This window comes from Sylvia atricapilla, chromosome 1, assembly GCF_009819655.1.
Source record: "Sylvia atricapilla isolate bSylAtr1 chromosome 1, bSylAtr1.pri, whole genome shotgun sequence".
Taxonomy (NCBI): Eukaryota; Metazoa; Chordata; class Aves; order Passeriformes; family Sylviidae; genus Sylvia; species Sylvia atricapilla.
Window position 1 is genome coordinate 28528057 of NC_089140.1, and position 25634 is coordinate 28553690.

The 25634-nt window shown below is 36.2% G+C and overlaps 1 protein-coding gene across 1 annotated transcript in view; it reads right to left on the minus strand.

Annotated features, from left to right (window-relative positions):
* The window catches only part of DGKB (diacylglycerol kinase beta), a 328399-nt gene that overhangs the window by 79317 nt on the left and 223448 nt on the right, over positions 1-25634 (minus strand).

Genomic DNA, 25634 nt, shown 5'->3' on the forward strand with positions numbered 1-25634 from the left:
CAAATAAGTATGTTACTTTTTGTGAACTCCCATGAATAATTATTATTCTGTAACCAAAAACCCAAAACACAACAAACAAAAAGAAGCTAAACAACCGCAACAAAAGACACTGAATTAGAATTCATTATTCCCACTTAGGAATCAGGATATGGACAGTTTCTCCAGTTGTATAAGCTGTTCTCTGACACAGGCACAGCACATTGTGCTTCTAACTTGAAAACAACACAGTCTGCGTGAGCTTGAAGTGGAGAAGAATGAACATAAATGTACATGACTTTAAAACATCAAAGTACAAATCCTACTTTTAATTATTTCAAATTACATATAAAAGACTACTCAATTTTTTGTTCAAACTACTTAGTGACTCTTAAAATCACAAAGTAAGTATTGCAATACTGGCCATTTCCAGAAACCTGTTTGTATAAGAGCCAGCAATTCCTGGTGTAGCATCAGAAGGTGTAAAGATGTCCACCTGGCAGCCTACACAGAGTTGAGGAGAAGAGTAATAAGGAAATTACACACTTCCAATAGAAAATTTACAGGAATTTCCAAAGGTCTTTACACAGAAGATCTGAAAATATTGGAAACTATTTCTGAGAACCTGCTCTCAATAAATGGCATATTCTCAGAAGAGCTCTAACATCAGAAGGGTTCAGGCCCAATTCAGTTCAGATTCTTAAGTCTATGAATGGAAGTGATCTGACATATTTTCCTTCTATACCTGCAGTTTAGCTAGCATACTGCCCACCAACCTAGGATCAATTTCTCTATTTATACCAATATAGAAGAAATTTAAAAACCTTTTGTTTCCAAAGAAATGTAAACTAGGTCTTGAATTTTCATTGGGTGCCTTTGGAAAATCTGGATACAGATATTTTCCCACTACTTTCTACACAGGGATGAGCAATAATACTTAAAAAAACCCAACCAACCAAACAAAAAACACCACCAAAACACACAACAACAAAACCCACATCAAATTAAACCCCCAAACAAATAACCATATTCCACAAAAAAAACCCAACAAAAAGCTCAACAAACCTTGATGTAAGTATTCATAAAAATATTCTGTGATGTCTTTTAATCCTATTATTAAGATAAAAATGCCTTTTGTCTTCTCTTTTGATAGCCTTTCATTTTGCTGTCAGTTACTTTTACCCTAAATGAAGAATCTTTTCTTTTTCTTTATTTAAGACTGCTTGAAATTGACTCACTTATTAGCACTCTATATAAAAAATCTGACTTACTCTAAGTTAAAATAGACATATATTTTTGAGTCATTCAGAATACAGTGTGTCAATTCAGGCATTTTGAGTTCAGCCACACAAAGCCCAGCACTGTAATGCACTCAAGGATCACTACAAAATTTAGATCTATGAATCTAAATCTTGTAGAATCTTATAACAAAGATTAAGTAAATATTTCAGGGAGGTTTTAATTTCTTGTAATTTAACATAACCCATAATATTCTATCAGGCTGAAAAATGTATTGTGAGCCTGTCTCCATTCTCTAGTAGACTCTCTCTGTTTTTAAGCATAGAAAGACAACTTACTTGACAGCTTTTCAAATACAAAGATAGATAGATACAAATTATTTTATGCCTTTTTCAAGTGATTATCAATTTCCTTTATATCCAAACAGATTAATTTCATAGTTTTATTCAAATGCACTAAGCTTTTATTGAACAGAGGATTGTATTACAACTTTCATAGAGATACAAATGGAGTTAAATAAAGAACTCCAGAGAAATTTACTGAAATTTTCTAAAGCAAGAAAAGTCTTATTACTCTAATAAGTATTCCAATTTTCTAATAATAAATCCCCAACCTCTAGTTCATATCTTCCACTTGCATTCCTGTTTCAAAGAGGTAAAGCTCATCTGCTTATCAATACAGCAGCAAACAGAAGTTATTGAACTACTCTCATGGCATTCTAATTCTTCCACAATGTAAGTAAATTTTAGATTGTTAAACAAATATATATTTAATGACAGTTTTGCCACATTAAAACTATAAGAAACTGAAACACAGGCTGCTGTCATGTATATTTTCTCTTTCTCTCCAGAGGGAATGACAGACTTTTCCCAGCTTTTAATAAGAGATGACCAAAAGTAAGTTTGAAGTCTGCATCTTCTTTACAACACTGGTTTTTTGGAATAGGATAAGGAATGGACTCTTCTACAGAAAAGGTTTTTTTTTTGCTTTAAACTAAACTCTTAAAAACTTTACAATATCAGAAAACATCAATCATGATTAAAGGCTGACATATATTGCTATTGTATTACAGTATGTCAAAATATGCAGATTAGGGTATGCCAAAAAAACCCTGTATTTAAAGAACTAAACACCTTTTATGCTGGCAGTGTTCCACATTTTCAAGTTTGGTCAATTTTTCTGGTAAGTGGAATGATCTTCTTTAACAGGGATGAAATAAATTTGCAGACAGTTGTGAGAGACTGAGATGTTAATGGTTAATGAGTCATACAATTGGCCATTTGCAAAAGCAGCAGGCTTTGCTGAGGCCAGGTTTGCATCCCTGAAATGAATGGGAGGAGGAGGGTTTTGGAGTGCGGTGGCAGAACCTAAGAACAGGCCAGGTGGCAGAGGGGGTGAGCAATAGAGGAGGACCACAACAAACCAGTTTGTTTAGCAACAAGCTGGGATTTGAGGGATTTGAGCCAAGTAAGGGAAGAGGCTGATAAGAAGTAGATCTTGCTATATGGGATAATCCTTTTATCATGCCACTGTCCTCAGTTACATAACTTGCTCAGGCATAAAACTCTGGTTGTGGGGAAGTACCAGACATGCAGACACAGGAAGGTTTTTGTCCCTTCTGATGGGGAATAACTGGCTAAACCAAGACAATGTGAGAAGGCTATAATCTTAGAAGATATCACAAACCATCAAGATCCCCGAAGTGACCCCAGACTGGTCTTCCACCAGAGGTCTGAATGTGATCCACAGTGTTCAATAGACAGTGTTAAACTCCCAACCCAGGGGCGGTATCTTGGTGGTTCCTACCTGAAACTAAACATATATCAACCCACTGAACTATATGTTTCAGGGGCTTCCTCACCCCTGACAGATCAAGTCTGTGACCATCACTTCAGCAAGCAACAATCAATTTCATCACTGGATCCACGGGTGGTGACATCTATGTAAGATTAACACCAGTCATTCCATGTCATTTCACTCTGATCTGCCCCAAGGGATCTGTTCACAAGAACCTCAGTTACTCCCACCTTCAGGGCCAGGTTGCAACATTATAAAAGGCTAATACTGCCATTTCTTACAGCATTACTACACTGTGGATAAATCAGACTTACAAACTTGGATATGTTTCTTGGAAAAGTTCAGAACTAATATTTGGTAATCAGGCAAATAATCAAAATAGTCTGTGATATGGGTTTGCTCCATTATCAGTTAATCAGAAACCCCCCTACTGCTAAAACTATTTTATATAACCTTTTTGATTAAGCAATTACAAGGCATGTCATTGAAAATTGTCCTGTATTTAAAAATGGAAATAGTAAATACTTTTCAACACCTGAAGAGCATCTATACTTCATTGCATTATGAACACTCTGTCAGAACATGCATAACAACCAGTTTGGCTGCTAATAAAAGGTCACAATAAAAGGAATACCTTTAACTTAAATAACAAATCCTTATTCTGCATTTACGGTCTTCACTTAGGGCAAGAGCTTTTTGCTACATATGCAAGCTTGTCACAGTTTCACTTCATCCTATTTACACTTCTTCTATTTACTATTTATTTTATTGTTTTATTTCCACTTTAATTATGCAGTGTCAAGCGTCAATGACTTCAGCTAAAATTTCTACATCAGAAAACTGTAAATTTTTTTTATTAAAATGTCAGCTGAAATACTTTGACCATTTTTGAAAACACTGATTAAATATATGTGTATTTGCTTACATTGAGTGTTTGACAACATACACTTTGAGCTGTTTTAACACAGCTACAATTTCTGAATATAGATTTGAAATTTAACATAAGAATGGCTTTGCATCAAGAATATGTCTCCAGACATCTGCATGAAAATAAATACAGATTTTAACCACACTATGACCACTTGGAAAAAGACTTTGGGAAGCATTTATTTTCCATATTCCTTGGCAGAGAAATGACAAATTTTGGTCTCCAGTTCTGTCAACTTGTATCCTTTAATCTATACTAGAGATTTTTTACCCAGAAAAGTACTAGCATTCTTCATTCATCCAAGGTAAAATTTCTTAAGTCCACTGCCAGGAAGCAACTTCTAATACAATCTGTGTAAAAATGTCTGCTCATGGACAAGCAGAACTTTAATTCCTCCAGAAAGCATATTGTTCCCCAAAATATAATCTCTTAGCACACTTTCTGAAAATACTTTTTTTAAGACTATTCCAACTTTATTGCAAAAGTACTGTTTCTTTGTCAGTAAGTGTCAAGAGTTGATCTCAATCTATATCATAAACTCATAGAATTTCAGCATAAAGCTCCCATTCTAAGAGCAGCATTCATGAACAACAATGTACAGAATGTAATGAATTTAAAAAAGAAAATTCGATGGCAGGGAAAAAAAAGTAGCAAAGAAACCATAAAGAGTAGATGCTTATCATCTCATCCACCACAACGCTGGAAGGTGCTCAGAGACACAGATTCATGCTATGTATTTAAAAGGAACATATCTCTTTACTTCCCTTTTCTCCCTTGTTCACGCTTTTGTTCCAAGCAAATGTAGAATAATGTGTAGAACCACCTCTGCAGGGAACCAAAAATACCAGAAAAGTGTGTTGAAATTGAGGTATATTTCCACAGAGGAGAAACTGTGAGCAGTACAAAGGGGAAAAAAAAAGGGTTGACAAGTATATGTGAAAAAAGAGGAGGTCATCATGAGAAAATAGAGAGAAGAATGAGGAAAAGATAGGAACTTAATTCAAAATGCATTGCAGTTCTGCAGCACTGAAAAAGGTATGATGATAAATACAGAGAAGAGAGACCTAAAGAAGACCTAAATAAAACATATATTTCTTAAGTTTGACAATACAGATAATAAGATCTAAAAATTAAACTAGGAGTATAGGAAATGTCATGATGGGCAAAAAGCTGAACATTTCTTCGAATATTCTATCACTGACATTGGTTATTACCAGACACCACAGAGGATAATACAAAACTCCATGTAGCACAGCTGGGAATAATCTAGCTCTATGGAAGGTTTATTATTCATAATTCCATCAAATTGAAAAACAGTATATTCAGATTAGACATAAAGAAGAGTTCTTTTATGATGAGGTGGTGAGACACTAGAACAGGTTGCGCAGAGAAGCAGCAGATGCCCCATTCCTGGAAGTGTTCAAGGCCAGGCTGGATGGGGTTTTGAGCAACTGGGCTAGTGGAAGATATCACTGACCCATGGCAAGGGAGTCAGAATTAGATGATCTTTAAAGGTCCCTTCCATACCAAAACATTCATGACTTTATTTCAGTTTATGGACACTTACACCATAAAGCAAAATGAAAGTGATTCACAGTGTATGGGGGGAAAAAAAGTCCCTTTGGGAAAAATAAGATGTGTCTGAAGTTGCCGCTTTTGGCATAATGAATCCCAGGCTTCAAGACATACATTCCAGAGCAAGCGACAGATGCACTCTTCTCTGGGCTGGCTGAATGGCAGGGCCCAGAGACTTATGGCAAATGGTGCCACATTCAGCCAACATCCCATCCTTGGTGATGCTGCCCAGTGTTGGGGCCAGTCCTGCCTGCTATCTTTATTGTTTTGGATGAAGGGCTTGAGAGTACCATTAGCAAGTTTGCAGACAACACCAAGTTGGGTTGGTGTTCTGACTTACTGGATGGTAGGCAGGTAGGCTCTGCAGAAGGACCTGGATTGATGGGCCAAGACCAGCAGTGTAAGGTTCCACAAGACCAAGAGCTGGGTCCTGCTCCTTGGCCACAACAACCTCATGCAATACTACAGCCTGGGAGCACAACAGCCAGAAAATGACCCAGCAGAAATGGACCTGAGGCTGCTGATTGACAGCCGCTGAACAAATGTGGCTGAATGCAGCTGCTGAATGCAGTGTGCCCAGATGGCCATGAAGGCCACTGGCATCCTAGCCTGTATCAAGACAGTGTGGCCAACAGCATCAGGGATGAAGTTTTTCCCCTCCACCTCAAATGAGGCCACACCTCAAATGCAGTCCAGCTCTGGGCCTTTCAATTCAGGAAAGACACTGAGGTGCTGGAGCAAGTCCAGGGAAAGGCAACAAAGCTGGCGAAGGGTTTGGAGCACAAGTTCTGAGAGAGCAGCTGAGGGACTTGGGCTTGTTTAGCCTGCAGCAAAGGATGCTAAGGGGAGACCTTACGACTCTCTACAACTCCCTGAAAGGAGGGTGTAGCTGGAGGGGGTGGGGGAAGAAGGTGTCAGTGTCTTCTCCCAAGCAACTAGTAACAGGAGAAGAGGACCTGTGTCAAGCTGTTGGACATTAGGGAGAATTTCTTCACAGAATGGGTGATTAGATATTGGAATGTGCTACCCAGGGAAGTGGTGCTCACCATCCCTGGAGGTGTTTAAGGAATGACTAGACATGACATTTACTACCATGCTCTAGTTGACATGATGGCGTTTGGTCATAGGTTGGACTTAATAAACTGATGGTATCAGAGGTATTTTCCAAGCAAATTAATTCTATGATTCTATGAAGTAAAAATTTACAGCATATGTCATAGAGATTGTATTTTGTATTTCTGGTGATAGAAATATATGTATACATTTTATAATATCTAATTAAATTATCAATACTGTATAAAACAATAAAACTCCAGTTGCTATAAAATATTTCAGTGTTTTCTACATTTGAATATAAAGAATATTTTTTACCAGGTCTCTCATAGTAGTTTTCAAGAGACAACATATTTTCCATCTTTTCTTACAGTTCATAAATCTATTATCTAGGTAATTTATACTTAGGTAAAAATGATTTCATTGCAGCACATAATATATATTAATAAGAATGTATGACTTTTTCTAATGTTCTTTTCTTTCTAGTTCTGTCTTAACAATCATATAATTCCTGTTCTTCTTTATAATGAATCATACGCAAAGGTAAGGAAATAGCCAGTGGAGATGACATCCATAAGAGATTTATGTGTGACTTGCATGATTTTAATAGAGACATCTTTGTCAATTTTTTCCTTTTTCCATTACCAACTGTAATTCTGGCAAATCTAAGTGTTAATCTCTTACGGCACAGAGCATAAGCAGAGGGCGTATAGATAACTGCAGAAAAGCTAAAATCCTCATAGACCAGTTCCAGTTTACAACAATAAATAACATTTTCATATATTGTAAAATGATGCCATCCATGATTGAAAAGCTACCCCATAAGTACTTATATCACGAAGTAATACTGTGAGATTATTTCCCTGACATTTATGAGTTCTACTGCTGCAAAGCTGAATTTGACTCCATTTCTTTCATGCTTTGTAACAGTTTTGCACTGTAGCTCACAGTTGTCCACACAGTTGGGGCTGCAGCCTCCATTGCCCACCTGCCTGTCCCCCTTTTTCCAGTTCTCTGCCCAATTTCCTCAAAACCCTCTGTAGCTCATCCCAGCTGTAATTTTCATGCATTCCCTTGTCTATTCAATTCTAGTCCTGCCTTCAGCTCTGCTCGCACATCTGGCCAGGAAACCACTCCTGGACACCTTGTTCCTGGACACCATTTTCAGAAGTAAACACAAGTCATAAAAAGTTGCAAAGTGCCTTGCTAGTACTTAGGGACTGGAGTATAAAAATGTAGATGACATTTAACATGGATAAATTTAAAGTGATGCAAACCAACAAAATAATTCTGATTTTACAAATAGGGATTAGTTCTCAGTGACAAAGCCTTAGGTTTACAAATAGCTGAATTAACTTCCATCCCGTCAGAGAGATTAATGGAGAGGGAGAGAGGAAACCACTTATCTTGTGCTCCTACTATCCATTTGGATTGAAATATTTGTACAGACAGTTCACCAATAAATACCAGTCAATTCACACCTTCAGACAGGTTCTAATGCTCTCAAGTATCATCTGTTTTTCTGCATATTTGCAGACAAAAGGTGCAATGAATTCTGTGTACTGTGTACAACAGTACACTAGAAGTCTGTGTACTGTTTCCTGATTTTGTTGAGCTACAGCTCAATGTAATTGTTCAGGTTTTCTGGGAGAAATAGGAGACAGACTGGAAGTGCTCACTCTGCTAGGGATACCACAAAAAACCCCCCAAAAAACAACACAAGAGCAACATCAGGTTGATAATCATATCCACAAGCCATATCTTATGTACTATGAAACTTGTTCTTGTTTTATTATGATGCCTTTCTTGCATACTCTCCTTTCACTACAGACTCCAGCAGAGAGCCTACTATTGACATCTATATGGAGGAAAATTTTATCCTAAAATACAAGTAAAAATTCCCATATGGAAATATAAATAACACACCCTCAAAATTTAAGATCTTTGGAGTATGTGCTAGGTACTATCACGCAGGAGGAACTTCTGAGTTGTGCCTCAAGGTTGCTTTGGTGGCAAATACGCAACAAGATGCTCACGAGGAAAAAAAAAAAAAAAAGTATTTTCTCCAGTTATAAAAAGTGGCTTACTCAACTGAGACTAGTTTACTGGAGGTTAACTTACAGCAACTGTTACGAAACCTAGCTATTCTAAAAAATTGTGATATCTGACTGACATAATTTACAAGGACATTTCTCAATGAAAGAGAGTAGTTTTTGGTCTGTGATAGTAGTATCTGTTTTAAATATAGATTTCTGATGCTTGCTTTTGAATATACTCTTCAGCAAATTCATTGGTAAGCCCAAAAAAATTGTTGTTTTTTAAAATATTCACTTAAAAAGTGTCTCATTACAGCTGTGATTTAATCTGTCATTTTGCTCCCCTAAATAAACATTTCTGTTACACTTCATAAATCCTTCATGTCTATTCACCATCATGAAGATTTTGCTCTTAATATTTTACCTATTTTTGTGCTTGTATTTCTCCTCAGTTTCTTTCCCAAATTCCCCAGTGTTGGGAGCAGATGCTGAGGCACCAATGACTCATAATCTCAAAAGGATTTTATCAGGAAGAAAATAAAGTCAGTTCCACATTTACCAGCCTTGGTCATACTAGAGAACTAACAAAGCTCATTTAAAAAAAAAAGAAAAAAACAAAAAGAAAAAAAGGCAAAAAAGCCCTCTCTCGTATACATTAGAATAGACCTACCATCTCACAGCAAGGCACAGGTCTCCACATTTTATCTTCTTATTACGTCAGAGGAATAAACAGCATTCCTTTCCCTCACCCACATACATATATGTAAAAACAGGACATGACACTAGGTACACTAAGTACTTGCAAGATATTTCAGATGTCAAGGACAGGTCTGAAGGAGGAACTCCTCACGGGCTGCTTCACATGCAAAACTGTAAACCTTTTTTTAGAAAACTAGCAAACTAACAATCAATATAAACCAGTTTTGTTTCTCCTGTAAAGCAGGGGATGGTATGTAATTAATAATCTTTTTCTCTAGCCCATACTTTAACTCACTGAAAAACTGAAGTTATCTCAATACTTTCTATTCAATTCTTGCAAAAAGAGGCCTTCCATACCATAAAGTACTTGAAACTTAAAACATATTGTATACCACTCCCAAGTAGGACACAATGAGAGTAGGTGGAAAAAAAAAAAGGAAAGGTAAGCCATCGAATGCTGTAAGGCAAACAACAAGCAACTCTTCTGTGACACAGGAGAAAATGAGACTATGTAGAAGATCTTGGATTAATCTCTCTCCTTATATTACTCCAGAAATATTTAAACCTTACAGGTTTAAACCTTTGCAGGTCAGACTGGTGCCTCTCTGACTCTCAAGTATTATTGTCTCCTGATTCCACCTGTACGAGAACAACACTTCTAAGAAGGAGGTGGCTTGCCTGGGATTTAGTTTAACACCACACTTCAGCATGTCAATGCATTACCTGCCTGTGAACTAGGAAAACACTGTATTTCCCTCCAGGACAGAAGACATCTACTAATGAAACTGAAGATGTGATTTACCAGGCCTAGTAAGCAGAATTCCTCTCCAGGGCTTCACTGAAAGAAATAACTGATTCTCCACTGACTATGCGGAGAGCACTGACATCTAGTTCATATGTGGGTAGACAGTCTTGAGTCCAGGATTAAGCTTTCTAATCTCAAACTGAAAACCTATCTTGTTTCAAAACACTTAACCTAGATAGAAGAGCTGTCCTCCAAGCCCTTCAACATAAAAGAAGTCTCATTATTTCTCACTTCATTTGTTAGAAGAGAATTTACAAAACATATCAAGTACTTAGGTAGGACAATGTGTCTAAGCACTCTTATGCCTATGGATTTTAGTAATTTACCACAGAAGAATCCAATATCTGAACCCAGCCCATCTGGTTCCCTGTAGCACACTCAATTCAAAAGTTAACATAAGCTGTCCCTTTTCTTTGTTCTCACCCTCAAGGAATTTTGAATTGGCATACAACCTGCCTTTCTCTTGGGAAATGCATGGACACTCTGCTACCAGCTTCCTACAGAAGGGTTACAGCACAGCTGCTGATCTCAGGTGCAGATCACTCAGGAGACAACAAGCATGGTGAAACAGGTGGGACAAGCTTCATTCTCTTTGTGAAAAAAGAAGTTCATCATTATTAAATAACTGCACATTACTTCTATTTGGTATAGTAGGATGGGATGAGTTTTGCTTTTGAAAGGCCACTGATTTTTTAAAACCTGAAAATATTGTGATTAATGCTATATTTGTGAGTCTATATTTTAGGCAACTTTTTTCTCCTGAAGATTGAACGCAGTCATCAGCTGTGGTTAAAAATGCTGTTCTGTAAATGTGCAGAGACTTCAGAATGCATTTTTAGTGTGACAGAAGGTCTTTACTTAGTAGAAATCAAGACTTAGCATTGAAAATGCACATGGTAGCTGTATAAATAATAAATTCTACTACTATAATTACCGTACCATCTTATCCTTCACAATAAAATTTAGAAAACTTTCTAGATTGAACAGTACCTTAAAGGACAAGGCAGCTTGCCAGGCAGATACTAAAGCTAATGAGTATAGTGGTTTTGGTCCTCTGTACAAAGCTGTGCAACCAAGGATCATTCCTCCAAAAACTCTGTTGGATTATTACCAAGTAACATTTATATACCCAGCATGGATGGATGTAGTAAGAGCACTTATTCTTTAATCCTGTGCTCCATTAAAATTCAAAATACATTCAAACAAGAAGAAATCAATTAATTTTTCTAAAGCATATTTAAAATAAATCTGTAAAATGTTTCCTTATGTTCCTTTCAGGGAATGTCCTTGTGATTATATACATTTAACTTCGAAGAAGTCTATACAGACCCTTTTGGCATGAATATACACAAAGGTCACTTGAAGAAATCTGCCTTTCTAATTTTTTATAATCATATGCTACAGGAATCATAAATTTAGCACCAACATCTACTAGGATTCTTTCCTGCAGCCACAGAATTGGTGAAGAATCAACCTTTATGGGTGATAACTCTAAGCTCTCAAGCCTAGTAATCAGACCTGTGCTTCTGCTTAAATTATATTCAGTCTAGTTCAGTGCCTTTGATTTTACGTTTTACACAACAGCTCCATATTGCATTTCTAATCATTGCTTCACCCCAGCTTTTTAAAATCTCTCACAGCTCCATGCTACCAGCTGTTGTTTTCTTTCCCAATGCACTTCACTTGCAAAGAAAAAAAAAAAAAACAAAACCAAAAACCCCACAAAACAAAAAAAAACCCCAAAATAACAACAACAACAAAAACTAAACCAAACAAAAACCTCCCAGATTTAGATTTCTTTGAACCTCATCCTTACTCACTGCTTCTCAGCTCCTGAAATAAATGGAAGTAATCAGTCTGTGCTTTAAATTCAGTAATACTTTAGGACTTAAACTTGATAAGGAAATTGAACACGATGAATGACAATACTGTGGTGTCATTTGGAGGCACTGATTTGATGACATGACCGTCATTTGGGGGGCATTGATCTAATTCTTCAAATTTGCATAATTTGGACTCTATTTCAGTATAAAATTTCATATTTTTAGGTGAGATAATACTTTTCTAGCTAACTAGCTAAGCCAGATCAGCCAACTCTTAAATAAAAGTTAAAATATATCTGATCTATAATTCATTCTAGTTCAATCATTCTATATATTAATTCAAAAAGTAACAACAAAGAACTCCCAGTGACAAATAAATAGAAAAGCTTATATTAAACAGACTATTTTTTTACTCACTTCATGTTATTTGACATACAAAACCCATCAGCTGCACAGATTTTGTTAATATACACGCACAGCTTTTTTTGAACCGTGACTATTCAATAACAAATTTCACATTATCAGCACATAAAATGCTGTATCACAGTTTGCTGTAGTTACAAGAGAACTGTAGGTAACACTTCCACTGACACTTGTATGAAGTCACAGAAGTGAGCTTGCAGGGTTGTCTTTCTTTCAAAAAAAACAATTTTTAAGAGTGTATTGAAGTCTAAAAACGTAACATCTAAAACAGGTCTGCAAAAGGTATACTGCCATAAACTTTTTAAGGCCGAAGAAAAGTAAAGGGCAAGTGAACTTTTTCAAATCTTAACAGACAAAAAAAGCTTAAAGAAACTATTTATGAAGCAGTCCTGTAAAATTTTCTGCCTGTGACTTCACAAATGCATGTACTAAATTCTTATATTAAAGCTTAGTGTGCTGATTAAAAACTCATACTTAAAATAAAAAGTAAGTGCTATCAAACTTTTTCAGTTTTTCAACAGAGAACACACATTAATCCACCATTTTTAATTTTCTTGTATATTGCAGAACTAGCATACACTGAAATCCTTAGCTTTCCATCATTCCTGGGTATCAGTTCACAAGCACAAAGAGGCAGGAAAAATTAGTATCTTTGTGCAAAGTCCTAATGACCTCTACCTCAAAGTAATGCAATTTTCTGTTGTTCAAGGGTTTTCCCAGAGAACGGGAAGATACTTGAATATTTTTTCTTCCCATCAGTTTTCAGCTGCGTAGCCTGGTGTGAAGGCTCAATCAAATGTCTCAGCATAGGACTAGGCTGGTAGGAGAAGTGGCATAAAACACATGTAGGATTTGAAATGTAACTTCTAGATTTAAAAGATGCATATTTCCACATTTTGTGAGATCCCTATAGCTGAATGTAATTCTAGTTTTCAAGTAACAGGTACATGTTTCTCTGTTATGATATAAGCAGCTTATTAACCAAGCCTAACTCTTTTCAGAGAAGGGAATGGGGAGGAGGAAAAAAGCCAAGCCTGTTTAGTTAAAACAGTACTGTTTCCAATGAACAGAAACTATTATGTTAAAGCAGAACTGAGCAATGCTTTCTGAGGAAAGGTCTTATCTTTGCAAGTGAACTTCCAAAAAATATTCCTGCACAATTTTCCTAAGTAGTAGCTATAGACTGTGTGTTGGGAAGGAATATAAAATCGTGGCTCTACCTCTAAACAGGAGTATTATCAATATACCAGGTCTGCTCTTTTAAGTTTCATGAGAGCATTCCAAAGAATGATTCTGGCAACATTTTTTTTACCTTTACAGTCCTAAAACACTTGACAGATATCTGTATAAACCTACAACTTTTCCCAGGCAGGTTACATCTAGGAAATAAAATAAATATTATTATTTTCTTTAGATGTGTCTCTATATGTGACAGTAGGCTCAGAAGCATTTCTTTAAGCTTGCCTAATTTTGAAAATACTTAATTCCAGCATCCTAGCTTGCTTTTTCTCAGAGTTGTTTCTTAGAGCTAGAGCTTATTTGCTGTGAGTATGAAGTATCATAGGCAATTGTCACATGATAAACTACTGTTTTCATCCATCAAATATTAAAGCTGCTCACTACTGACCTTGAGCAGCACTTAGATTGCCAGAGCCATGGCCCTTTTCTAAGTCAGCAGGGTACAGCTGGCACAAATTCAGCCAAGCAATCAGATTCATATTCCTTCACAAAAGTTAAGTCTTTTAAAAATGCTGTGTCTCACGTAGCACAACCAGAGGCTTACCTATGCTTGAGAAAGGTGTCCAACACCTGACTGCTCCTATCAAAGAGTATTACCTGCTCACATTGATTTGCAGCAAAGTATTTCTCAGTAAGCATTTCCACTTAACATTTACTCTCATGGAACCTGTGTAGTGGGAGATATTTACGAGTTGCTTTCAGCTTAAAAATAAATCACCTCTAATTCCTCTAAGCGAAATCAATCAAAAGTCTTTAAAAAATGGACTGGTTGTTTGGTCGATTCTGGCAGAAAAGTAAACAGCACTTCAGCTTTTCTCCACCATTAAGGTCTAAATGGCCTAGAAAGTAAATCAATACCTCCAGTCAGCCCTCTGGCTATTGTTTAGCCAGTAGATATGGATTTTCTCTAGCTTACTGCACTCCTTTGGGACTAACCTGTAATCTTCAGAGAGTAATAATAAGTTCATTATCTAGTTCAGCTCTCTGTTGTACATTTAAATGGACCACATCCATCAGCAGCACTTGTTAAAGTTAAAGGACAATGACATCCCATTCAACCTATTTCAGAATGAAATACTTGCAATACCTGATAGAGGAAATTATTACAAAAATCTTATTTGTCGTCATGTTATTAAAAATGAAATATCACAAATGAGTTAAACAGTAAATAAGGATTTTTCCTTATGTAACACTCTTTCTTTGTTAATGAGTTAAATTGTGGTAAAGTTTATTTGTGTCATACATCATGCAATCTTTCATTATTCATATCAATCTGTTTCAAATATTTCTGGTTAAATACCACTACAAAGCAGGCAGCTGTCAGAACCAATCAGTACTTTTTTATCATTCTTGAGCTACCAGATGTTTGCTGGACTAAAAGGATTTCCCCTTCCTCTACCTAGAAGTGCACAAGAAATATCTCTCATTTTTAAACACAGAAGTTTTAAAAGACTCCACTTTCAGATCACAGGACCCGTGCTCTGCTCTCAGCCAGAGAGTTACAGCCTCAGATCTGAGCACTCTGTTTTACTGTGTACACACATTTTATCTGACAAACATATACATTCCACCACAGCACGATAAAGAAAACATTAATTTTACAGCTTCTACATGGAACATTAAAAAAAAATACCAAAACTACTGAGTATTACTACTTACTAGTTGCTATGACTAGTTCCGTACTGTAAATTACACACATGAAGGGTGTTGTCTGCTGGGGAATGTGCTGCATTTTATCTACAGCCTCATACTCAGCCCTCAGAGGGGTTATAGGAATATTCACAAAAATCACAGTCACAACTGTCACAAGTTCTTTTATCTAATTCAAGAATTATTAGGAAGAATGAAACACGAAAAGGATGGGGACTATGGCTCTATTCAGGCAAGGGGTTTGAAGAGCAATAGCTTCTAAAATAAGTAATCAAGCTTTTTTTCTTTCAGAAATGCTTATTTGGATTTCAACCACATTTAGGTGAGTGACAGTCTTCAAATCAAAAGGAGAGCTGACAGAGTCCTAAATAAAGATTAAGGAATTGATCCTTAAAAGAGATTCTCTAAATTCAGAGGTTAAGTCCAAACAGCAGTGCTATACAGAAGGACAAACAGAATTTTATGACACTGGAAATGTCCAAGATGCACCTTTCATTTTCAGTGAGCTGCTGTTGGTACTGGGATCACCACTAGGTGACAGCTGGAGAGCACCCAGAGTTCCCTGACTCTGGGGTCAACTCTAACAACTCTGCTCTGCTCTAAAGCAATTAGTTTGGTGAAGTTTCTAGACCACTCTTCCCAGGACTACAATGAAAATCAATTGAACTTAAGTTCCTAAGTACACATTAATTTGAAAATATCTGTTAATATTGTGTGAAATAACGCTTATACACTTTAAAAATGGAGCTTTAAGGTCTTTTCAATGTCCCTAATCTTTGGCAGAGAAAAAGGTCTGGTGGAGAGACAAGTCAAAGAGACTAAAGCCACAGAACAGAGTGCCTGAAAAAGCATCCCAGAAGGTGTCCTTCCAAAATTCTTCACAATTGTTGGTTCTTGTACTCACTCCTTTAGTATGTAAGTCATAAATTGAAAGTAAGTATCTCCTCTACTTATTCATAGGACTTGGGGGTTCGCATTATCCCCAAGTGATGCAATTGATATTCTAGGAGGGCTTGTTTGTTTGCTTTTGGTATTGTTACTGTGGGATTCTGTTATGCTCCTTATGTTTGTTCTCATGGAACTGTAATGGCATTGACTTGTGACACAATTCTTTCACCAGATTATTATGTTGACTGATAAGCATTTGTATTCATCATTTCTAGATCAAATCTACCTACTTGCAGCTTCTGTGCCTTTGAATACCTTCATCTACTAAAATAAACAACCTTTTACAATTTTTACAAATTATTAAGATTTCATGCAGATAGTTGCTATGGTCATCTCATAATTTAGTCTTCTCCTTTTTATGATGAATGACTACTATTCAACTGTTTTGTGTATTCTACAACAATTTCTTTCTTTAAAAATTTTTGCAGCTTTTTCAGAAACCTTTGCAATTTTCAATGTTCTTTTTAAATACTGGACATTAGGATTGCATAAAGCAGCACTATTCTCACGAACACTGAATGAATTTTAAAGAATTACCTTCCTATATCTCACTCCCTTGTTCATAAAGCCAAAGCCCTTATCTACAAGCCACAGAATCATTTTCAAAATCTCCAGTTCAGCTCTTTATCAGGTGTGACCATCTACTACTTTGCTAAGTCATTGTTCTCTAAAATAAAAGCTCATCATTCTCCACATGATCTATCTCTGTGTTTTCCAGATATTTGACCCTCCATTTATCTATTTTTAAAACAATTTACCCACACAACTGTTGACATTTCTCCAGAATTACTTGACATTCTTCTAATTTTTATGACAGCTTTGCTTTCAATGTTTTCTTACAGCTCTCTGACAGAGACATTATGTTCTACTGTAAGAAATAATTAAAGTCTGTATCAACTATGCATAAAAATATATAATAGCAATTATTTCTATGAATTAGCTTGTATAAACTTAAATAACACAGCTATAAGCAAGTACTAGAGAAAAATAAAATTAATTCTGTCTCTCATGCAGCATATAAGAGACTCCTTCCAGTCAATACACTTTTAATCTCCTGTTACCTTAAAAAGTGCTGAAACCTAAATCCCTTTAAAGAAATTAAAACTTTAAGATATCTCTTTGATATAGTATCTTCTGTGTTCAGTTCTGTATCCTTATCTCACTCCTATTTAATGTTAGTTTTGTGCAGGAACAAAATCCTCTACACAATCTGTGTAATTTAATAATTATTTTAGGCATTTTTAATACTTTCATAACCTAATAGGTAGTAAGGAAACTTACACCCTAACATCTTGTATCTAGAATGAAATCTGACCCTTCTAATTCAAAAATCAAATTTGAGCCAGTTTCAGTGAGGTCAATGTCTCAGTCTTGATCTTTCATGGTATTAGCATAATGCACTCTTGAATCTGATCTTAGCATTCTTCTTTCCTTTCTATAATGAACATTTGTAAACCTCTTTTTTCCCTTTGGTTGTAGTCAGACGGCAAATTAAAAAATAAATCCATTTCTTTAGTTTTAAATGTTAAGAAAATGAACTCTGTCTAAACATTCTCTTATTTCTTCACTTATCTGCTCCTTCAGTCATTCAGGTCTACAGCAGAATGTTTTCCCCAAATTCTAGGACTCCAGAACGCAACAACTTTTCAAAACTTTGCCGATGAAGTTCCACAAGATACCCGACATTACCCACAGCTAAAAATTTAAGGATTGAATGTTCAGAGCTGATCGCCATTTTCAGTTCATCAATACATGAGTGGAAATTTTGTGTTACAGATAAAACAGAAAATCAGGTCTCTCACCAATGCACATAAAGCACAATGGCATCAATAGAACAGGAGCACTGCAAGAGCTGGAAGTTATCAGAAGCAGTGACAACAAATGATCCTGATGGAAATTGTTTAAAAGTGGACATAGACTTTTCCTAGTGCAAAGATTCACAGGCAGTCCAACTTCAAGATGCACCTGTTTTTCTTTGCTGCACATAGAGAATTTGAGAGAGAGGCACTTACTCCATGAGACCAGCAGCGTGCTCCTAGGGGGCTGGCTAGAGCTGCACAGTGCATCCTGACAGCCTTAAAGCACCAAGTGAGATGTAGCCATGAGAGGTGATTTTAACATGGGGGAAGATGGGACAAAAGCATCTGAACTGCAACTCTCTTGTGATATTCAGCACTTCGAAGCAAGGCTGATTAAACTGAGAGACTTCTTAATTTGCTAATACTGCTCTTTTGAAAGAATTTTTCTATTACATGACATGGCCTTTGAATAAGGTGCTTGTGCTGGTCACGTGGGAGACTTTTGGTTTCAAGTGACTAAAGAAGTTGTTGTAGCTGGGAATATGTCTTTCCTTTGGCATTAAGGCCTCTGTGAATGCAATGCAGTGTCCTGGCCTCATACTCCCCCTGGGACACTGCGTGCGAAAGTTTGATTGGCCATGGGCTTTTGGCACAAGGAGTTTTGTTTTATGATACCTGAATGAAAGCTAATCAAAGTAAACATAAAGAGCTGGTAAGGAGCAGTGAGAGGAGAGGATCCAAGTAACCCAACGGTGAAGAACAGAGCACATGAAAGCAGAAGTTCAGGGTGTCCAGCAGAGGACACCAAGGTGGCTGAGGCTGCTGCATTTGTCCTTTGTGAAGAGATGTAGAGGATGCTGGGCTTGTTTCAGGCTCAAGAAGAGGCAGGGAAAGAAGTAACAGCCTGCTAGTGCCCACAGAACTGATCCAGGCTCTTCATAACAAAGAAAAAGAGAGCATAAATTAAAATAAGATCCAATGGATTACATGATTTTTTTTTTTTTGATGGACAGCTGAAGGCAGAAGAATATTTGCCTACAAAGATTGTACAGCCTCCATCCTCTCAGATTTTCAAGGCCATACTGCAAAAAACCTGAGCAAACTGGTTGCCTCATAGCTGACCCTAGGATCTGGGCACAGACATGAGAGAGACACGAAGTCCAGGACATTAAACAGCTGTCACTATCAGCAGAACTGGGAATCAAGATAACAATGTCCTATGTAAATCTAAAAATCTACACACATGCCTAAGAGAATCCATCAGTATTAGACAAGAGTAGAGTCAGCTACTTAGGGAAAAGAGAATTACCAGGAGGTATCAGTGACCTTCAACCTCTATAGGTGGTACAGCAGGAAAAACTAACAAGATGAAAACCATCCAATATTACAGAAAACAATCTGCTAATCAACGTGTTATTGATCCCTTGTTTTTGTCAAGGTCATTTAATGTTCTAAAAAATGATCTCACACTAAATCTTTATAGAAAATGTGGGCTAATTTGATTTACGAAGTAAAGTGCTATTAATTATGGAAGACAGTCAATAAAAAAGCTGATTCCTCTAAACACAAGGCAGATCTTATGGCCTATGATTTATGATGATGATTATAATGGCAAAATATTTGCAGTTCTCACTATCATCTAACTTGGATTAGATACAACAAAAGATTCAGATAAGATATAATCAAGCATCAATACAAAGAGCAGAAGGAGACAAACAACCTTTAGAGCAGGAAAAGTAAACATTTGGATTAAGCGCAGTATGCAAAAACAATAACGTGACTTATGGTTTCTTTTCCAACATAGGTACAAAAACCTCTGCTTTTTCAATATGAGAGCCAGACTTCTGTCTTGCTGCTGCTGTTTCCTTTGAATTACAATCCCTAAATGTCTAAGTTACGTAACCAGATATCTCAAGGATGCACAGCATTCATCTAAAAGGACACACTCATTACAAATTTTCCCATTCCAGATTATTAGTATGTCAATAAAACCTGGCAGCTTCTCTGACAACTAAGGCAAGCCTTGGATTTTAGTAAAAATGCCTTATGGGACATAAACATATTCAAAGGCCTGATTCGTCATTAACAAAGGCATGCTATTTAAACCTTAACTTAAAGATTAGATACAGAGACTTTAATTTATGATATTTAATATTAAATATGTCATAAAGCAGAAATAAAACTATAAAAGATAAGCCTGGAAAGAAGAATGAAAAGAACAAAAAATTATTTACAGAAGAAAATCAATTTTACATTAAAGAGTAGAAAAATGGAGAACTTGGAAAATTTATATGCATGTATTACAACGTACGCAGTTTGCCCTTCTCATTGTTTTACGTTTGTAAAGTGAAAATGGGATAATTCACACTTCTTCAAATAATTGCTTCAAGCTGCCAACAGCCAAAGAGAGAAATAGCATTGCTCATGCCAGGCCATGTTTTCAAACATTTTCTCATAGCCACAAGATTTAAAGTATGTTTCAATTACTGACACAATCAAAGGGTTTCAAAAGTCACATTCATAGCTTGCTCTTTTAATATATGTGTCTTAATTCAGCCTGGATTTTACAGCCATTTCTTTAACATAGCTATTTATCCGGCAGGGTTTAGAGAAAAAAAAAAAAAAAAACAAATTTTGAAAGAACTTGCCAAACTTCAGCCTACCAACCTAATCTTCTTCCTTTACGCACAAACAGCTGTTTGAAGTATCATTAATGTATAGTTTCAAGACGCTGGAAAAATAGTCTAAACTAAATCTATACCTATTGCTAAATGCTTTCATCATGTTTGCTTTGTTTTCATGTGAAGAACATGGCACTTAATTTTGACAATCTGTCATTTTTCTAGCATGTTCAGAGAGTGGTTGGACAGAGCAGTACTTTTATGTTTTCCATCAAAAACCTTATGATGCAGAACTGCTTGTCTTCTATTAGAGTCCTTGTCAAGCTCAGTGAACTGTTTAGGCTGAGGGAGGACTATGTCATATTGTTACAAGCTCACATGTCAGCAAAGAGAGATATAGATCTGGTGGTTTCCACCAGCATTAATGCTTGCTTGTGCATTCATATATAGCAGATATCTTTGTTTGCAAGTTGCAGTTGGACAGTGCTGTAGTGCCAGTATGAACAATCTATAAAAGCCTCCATAAGGCAAGGAGGGGTTACCTGGCACATTCTCCACCAGCTGCTCTTCTGGAGCAGCTGTTTGTGCCTGTAAAAGCACAGGGAGAAACATGGGGTACAATACTGAGAAGTCCAAACACTGCAAGCTGACAGAGTGTTGTCGAATCACCTGTGGAATGTTATTCATCAGCTCTTATTTTTAAGTCTAACAGAAAGTTGTATTTTTCCATAGACTAAATTTTCTTTTGGCTCTTCAATAATTATAAATGTCAGCTAATTTCTGAGAAGTTTCCCAAAAATACGTATCTGCAGTTTGCAACTTTATAAAGTTGTACAGTTGCAAAATGTGTCCTCAGGGAAATTACTTTCTAAATCTCTCTCAAGGTCTTGAAATTGTTTAAAAAAACCAAAATAAACAAACAGACAAACAAAATACACTTTACTATTTCATTAAAAAAAAGTTTAAAAAATCACTCATTATAGACTGAGCACAAGAAGGACCTAGGGCACCCAGAAATACTCCTCTATTATTAGCAAGAAACCTGAAAGTATGTAATGATTTTGTATTATATACCTAAATAAATTCAAAAAGTTATTTTGTGGCAAATATGTAACTCTTTTGGCTTTCTACCAGAAATAATGTTAATTTGAAATTCATGCATCATTCATTCTCTGGTGCTAAACTTCTGCACAAATGATACTTTAAGCAAACTTATAAACAGAAAGATGACATAACTTCTCAATTTAAATCTTTGAGAACTAGAGCTCTGAAGTTACCTACTATTCCTTGATGTCTTCTTGAAGTGCAAAATGATCAGTTTAAATTAATTATAAAAAAATTACAGAAGATATAATGTTAAAAATGAATTGATGTAACTTACATTAATCAAACTGCCATATGTTCCTAAGATCTAAGTGACTTCTAACTGCACAATAGTCTGTGCTTACATCAATACTATCTCTTGCATGTGAGCTCAATCCCAAACTCAAGCCCAGACCTGCCTTGTTTCCAAACTGTTGTAGAGACATCTGTGGGAGAACTCAAGGGAAAGCTGTGGCTCTTTCCTGTTTCTGGCCTCACAAATAACTCACCCAGATGCCTTCTCGGAAGCTGAGATTTGACTAAATTTACAGGAGCACAGAGTAGTAGGAGAATGTGTCCAGGACACAGTAGAGACTAGCCCACGGTAGGACCTGTGCTCTGCAGAGTCCCAGATGTACACAGTACAGTGTAAGATGGCAAACTAGCACTGCCAGTGCACATCAGCTCCCTAGGGCTGCATGGCAAAGCTGTGCACACATCAGGGCTCTCTGATACATCATTTAGTCTGTTGTTGCATCCTCAAATCACACCAGAAGTTTGAAGACCCTGTCAAACTGGAGCACTGCTTTACCATGCTCTGCATCCCACACATTGGAAACACTTTCCTTACTACCTAGGTATACATCTTCAAAGCAAATGCAGTGACTTTGAAGAGAGCTGTCTTACAGAGATCAGGTACCCCAGGTACTCCAAGCCTCCCACTAGGCTTATTTAAATTATTTATGAGCATAATTTTAAGAACACATTTTCCAAAGTCGAAGTTCAACTGACTAGATGGTCACAACAGTAAAAATATTCTAATTTTTACAGGAACATTTTTGTTGTCATTCTTATTATTCCTACAGCAATGTAAAACCTCTGTCATGAAACAAGACACCATTGTGCCAAAAACATAAAACAAAAAGATGGTCTATGAATCAGAAATGCCTTACATTTAATGGAAATGTAGGGTTTGGGTTTTTTCCACATTATTGATCAGATAAGAGGCTTCTATTCTCTGGAAGGATAAAAAATTTTTGAGAGAATACCAATATTATTATTTCTTATTTAATGGCTTATTCCAATTTGGAACAGCAGTACTGCCAGCTTTAATACTAAAAAAATCATGCACTGAGGCTCAAAAGCAGGAGATTGGAAAAAAAAAAAAACATTTGGGTGTTTCATATTTGTCCTTCGCTACTTTGCCTAAGGGAGCATTCAAACCATAACATTAAAAATTCTCTACCACAAAAAACCAAAACCTTCACATTTGAAACTGAAAGTAAGCTTTTCTGATAAGGGATTTAGGATTGAGACCAGAAATATTCAAATATACCAGCACTTTAAATGAAAAAAATAATACTATTTGCCAATACCATAATCAAAAAGCCTGTGTTCAATGAGTCACTTTTAACTCAAGGACAGTTTTGTAAAGTCCTTGGGTATGACTTCCTATTTGAATAGGGAGCTTTTGCAAGGAGCAAGTCAAGGTTCATTAAAAAAAAAAAAAAAAAAAAAAAAAAAGGAAAAACACCAAGGACTAAGGACTAAGGACGAAAACAATAACATTTTGTGGTACTTGAGAGGATAGAATTCTCCTCCAATTTGCATTTACTTCACATTTATTTCTCCCTTTATTTTTAAATGGTGGGAGATGATTGTCTAATGGAATATGTTTAGAAAAGAGATTTAGGAAGCTGAGGTGAGGGAGGCAGAGGAAGATTAGAAAAGAAGTTATGATACGGCATCTGGACAGATTCAAACCACACCTGCAAGGATAAAATGCCAGTCAGGCACTACTTTGATAAAAACAAAGCAAAGAGATGGTATTTCTTTTTACGATCAAAGATTAGGCAGAGACTTAGCCAGTCAAGACAAAAGCCTTTACTAGTTTTCTGTGCCTCATGTCTAGGAACATAGTGGAATGTGTTTCATTATTTACCGAAATTATCCATGAAAAGAAACCTATAGTTTTTTAACATCAATGCCAAACATCCCAGAGAGGGAACACACCTCAGATATCAGCCAAAGAACCCAGCATTTTAGGCAAAAATGATCTACAGCCACGACCATCCATGTTTGAAGCTCCATTCACTGCAGTGGAGGGAAGGAGAAAGGGAAGGAAGGAGGGAAGGAAGGCAGGAAGAAAGAAAGGAAGGAAAGATGTTCTGAGGCCTTTTGCTATACCTAACTTCAAGATTATTTTCATTTCTTTTTAACTTGAGTTTTACCAATAAAATTATTATTTTGTAGATAAAGTTAATATTCAGTAGCAATAATCCATTGTTAAAAATGCAGAATAAAGGAGAGAGTTTTGACTTGTTGAAACAGCTTCAAAAATCAGTCAGCTTTTGAAATTTCACAATATTCTGCCCCATTAGATATTTCTACATGTTATGATTTGATGTGCAGTTTCTTAGAGGGAAAAAAGCATCATCAGATTACAACAAGGACTTACACCAAGGACCTGTGAATAGATGAAAATAAGGAGACCCAACTGTTTCACAGCAAATAAAACCAGAAGCATGTATGTTATGCTGCATGCACTGTCTGGCATTCATTCAGCTCACTGTAGCTGAAAAATAGCTGTGAGCATCTATGTTCCATTAGCACTATGTTAATTATTATCATTGCCTCATCAGTAGTTTGTTTACGACAGCTCTGGGTGACAAAGATACTGAGATGCTCTGTTAAAGCCATCACCTGATGAGATTTTTATAGGCATAAGATCTTTCTTTCCCTTAGTCAGCTACATTACAAAAATCACTGTTTCATTAAATGCAAATAATATTGCCTGCCTTTGGCTTTTTATAATAACCCTGATCTGGCACTGCATTAACGAGTTTCTTCACTAAGTGAGGATAAGCTAATCTGTATCTTTTCTGAAGAAATTCATGTTGTAATAGTAAACCATCAAATGGACATGTTGAAGCTTGCTCAATAGATCTTTTATTTCTGATTCTCTCATGTATGAAAGATATAAAATGAAACACCATGGTCCAACTAAAAGCAAATTGCAGAGGAAGGTTAGCACTAAAAGAGAAAGAGAGCATATGCTTAATTATTCCTCAGCTGCATTACTGAATACTTAGGTATTCAGTTTAGATTATTTGTTTTAAATCTTCGCTTATGAAAATATTCTGGAGCTTTTCCTACTTTCTCTCCTTAATTGTCCATTCTAACATCCAGCAAAACAGAGTATGTTCTAGCAAGGTAAATGATCCAGAGCCAAATGTATACATGGGACTAATTCTTCTGTTTTGCTGGATGTTTCAGTAAGTGCCATGGACTTTACTGAGACCTTTTATACTTAACTAAAATCTATTTAGATAGATCTTAGACATGCTAATTTTAGAAGGGTGAAGACCACCTCACATGAGTCACTAGGCACTATATACTTAAGCATTGAGACAAATGTACTAAAGTAGATACCATGAATCCATCTATTCCGTCTTTACCTTCAATTTTCCTCTTTGGCAGACACAAATTATGACAGATCTAAAATAATTGGTCCTTCTTCTCCTACTGTTTTTTGAAGTTGAAAACTTGACACCTTTACAAAATAAAATTAATTCAATTACTATTTGAGGTTGTGAATAACAACATGAACAAATGCTGCTTTATTAAATTTTATTGTACTAACTACTGGGCTATTTCCATACTTCATCTTATTATCTTTCACATTTATCTAACAGTTTTTCTTCTGGCAATTTTAATTATC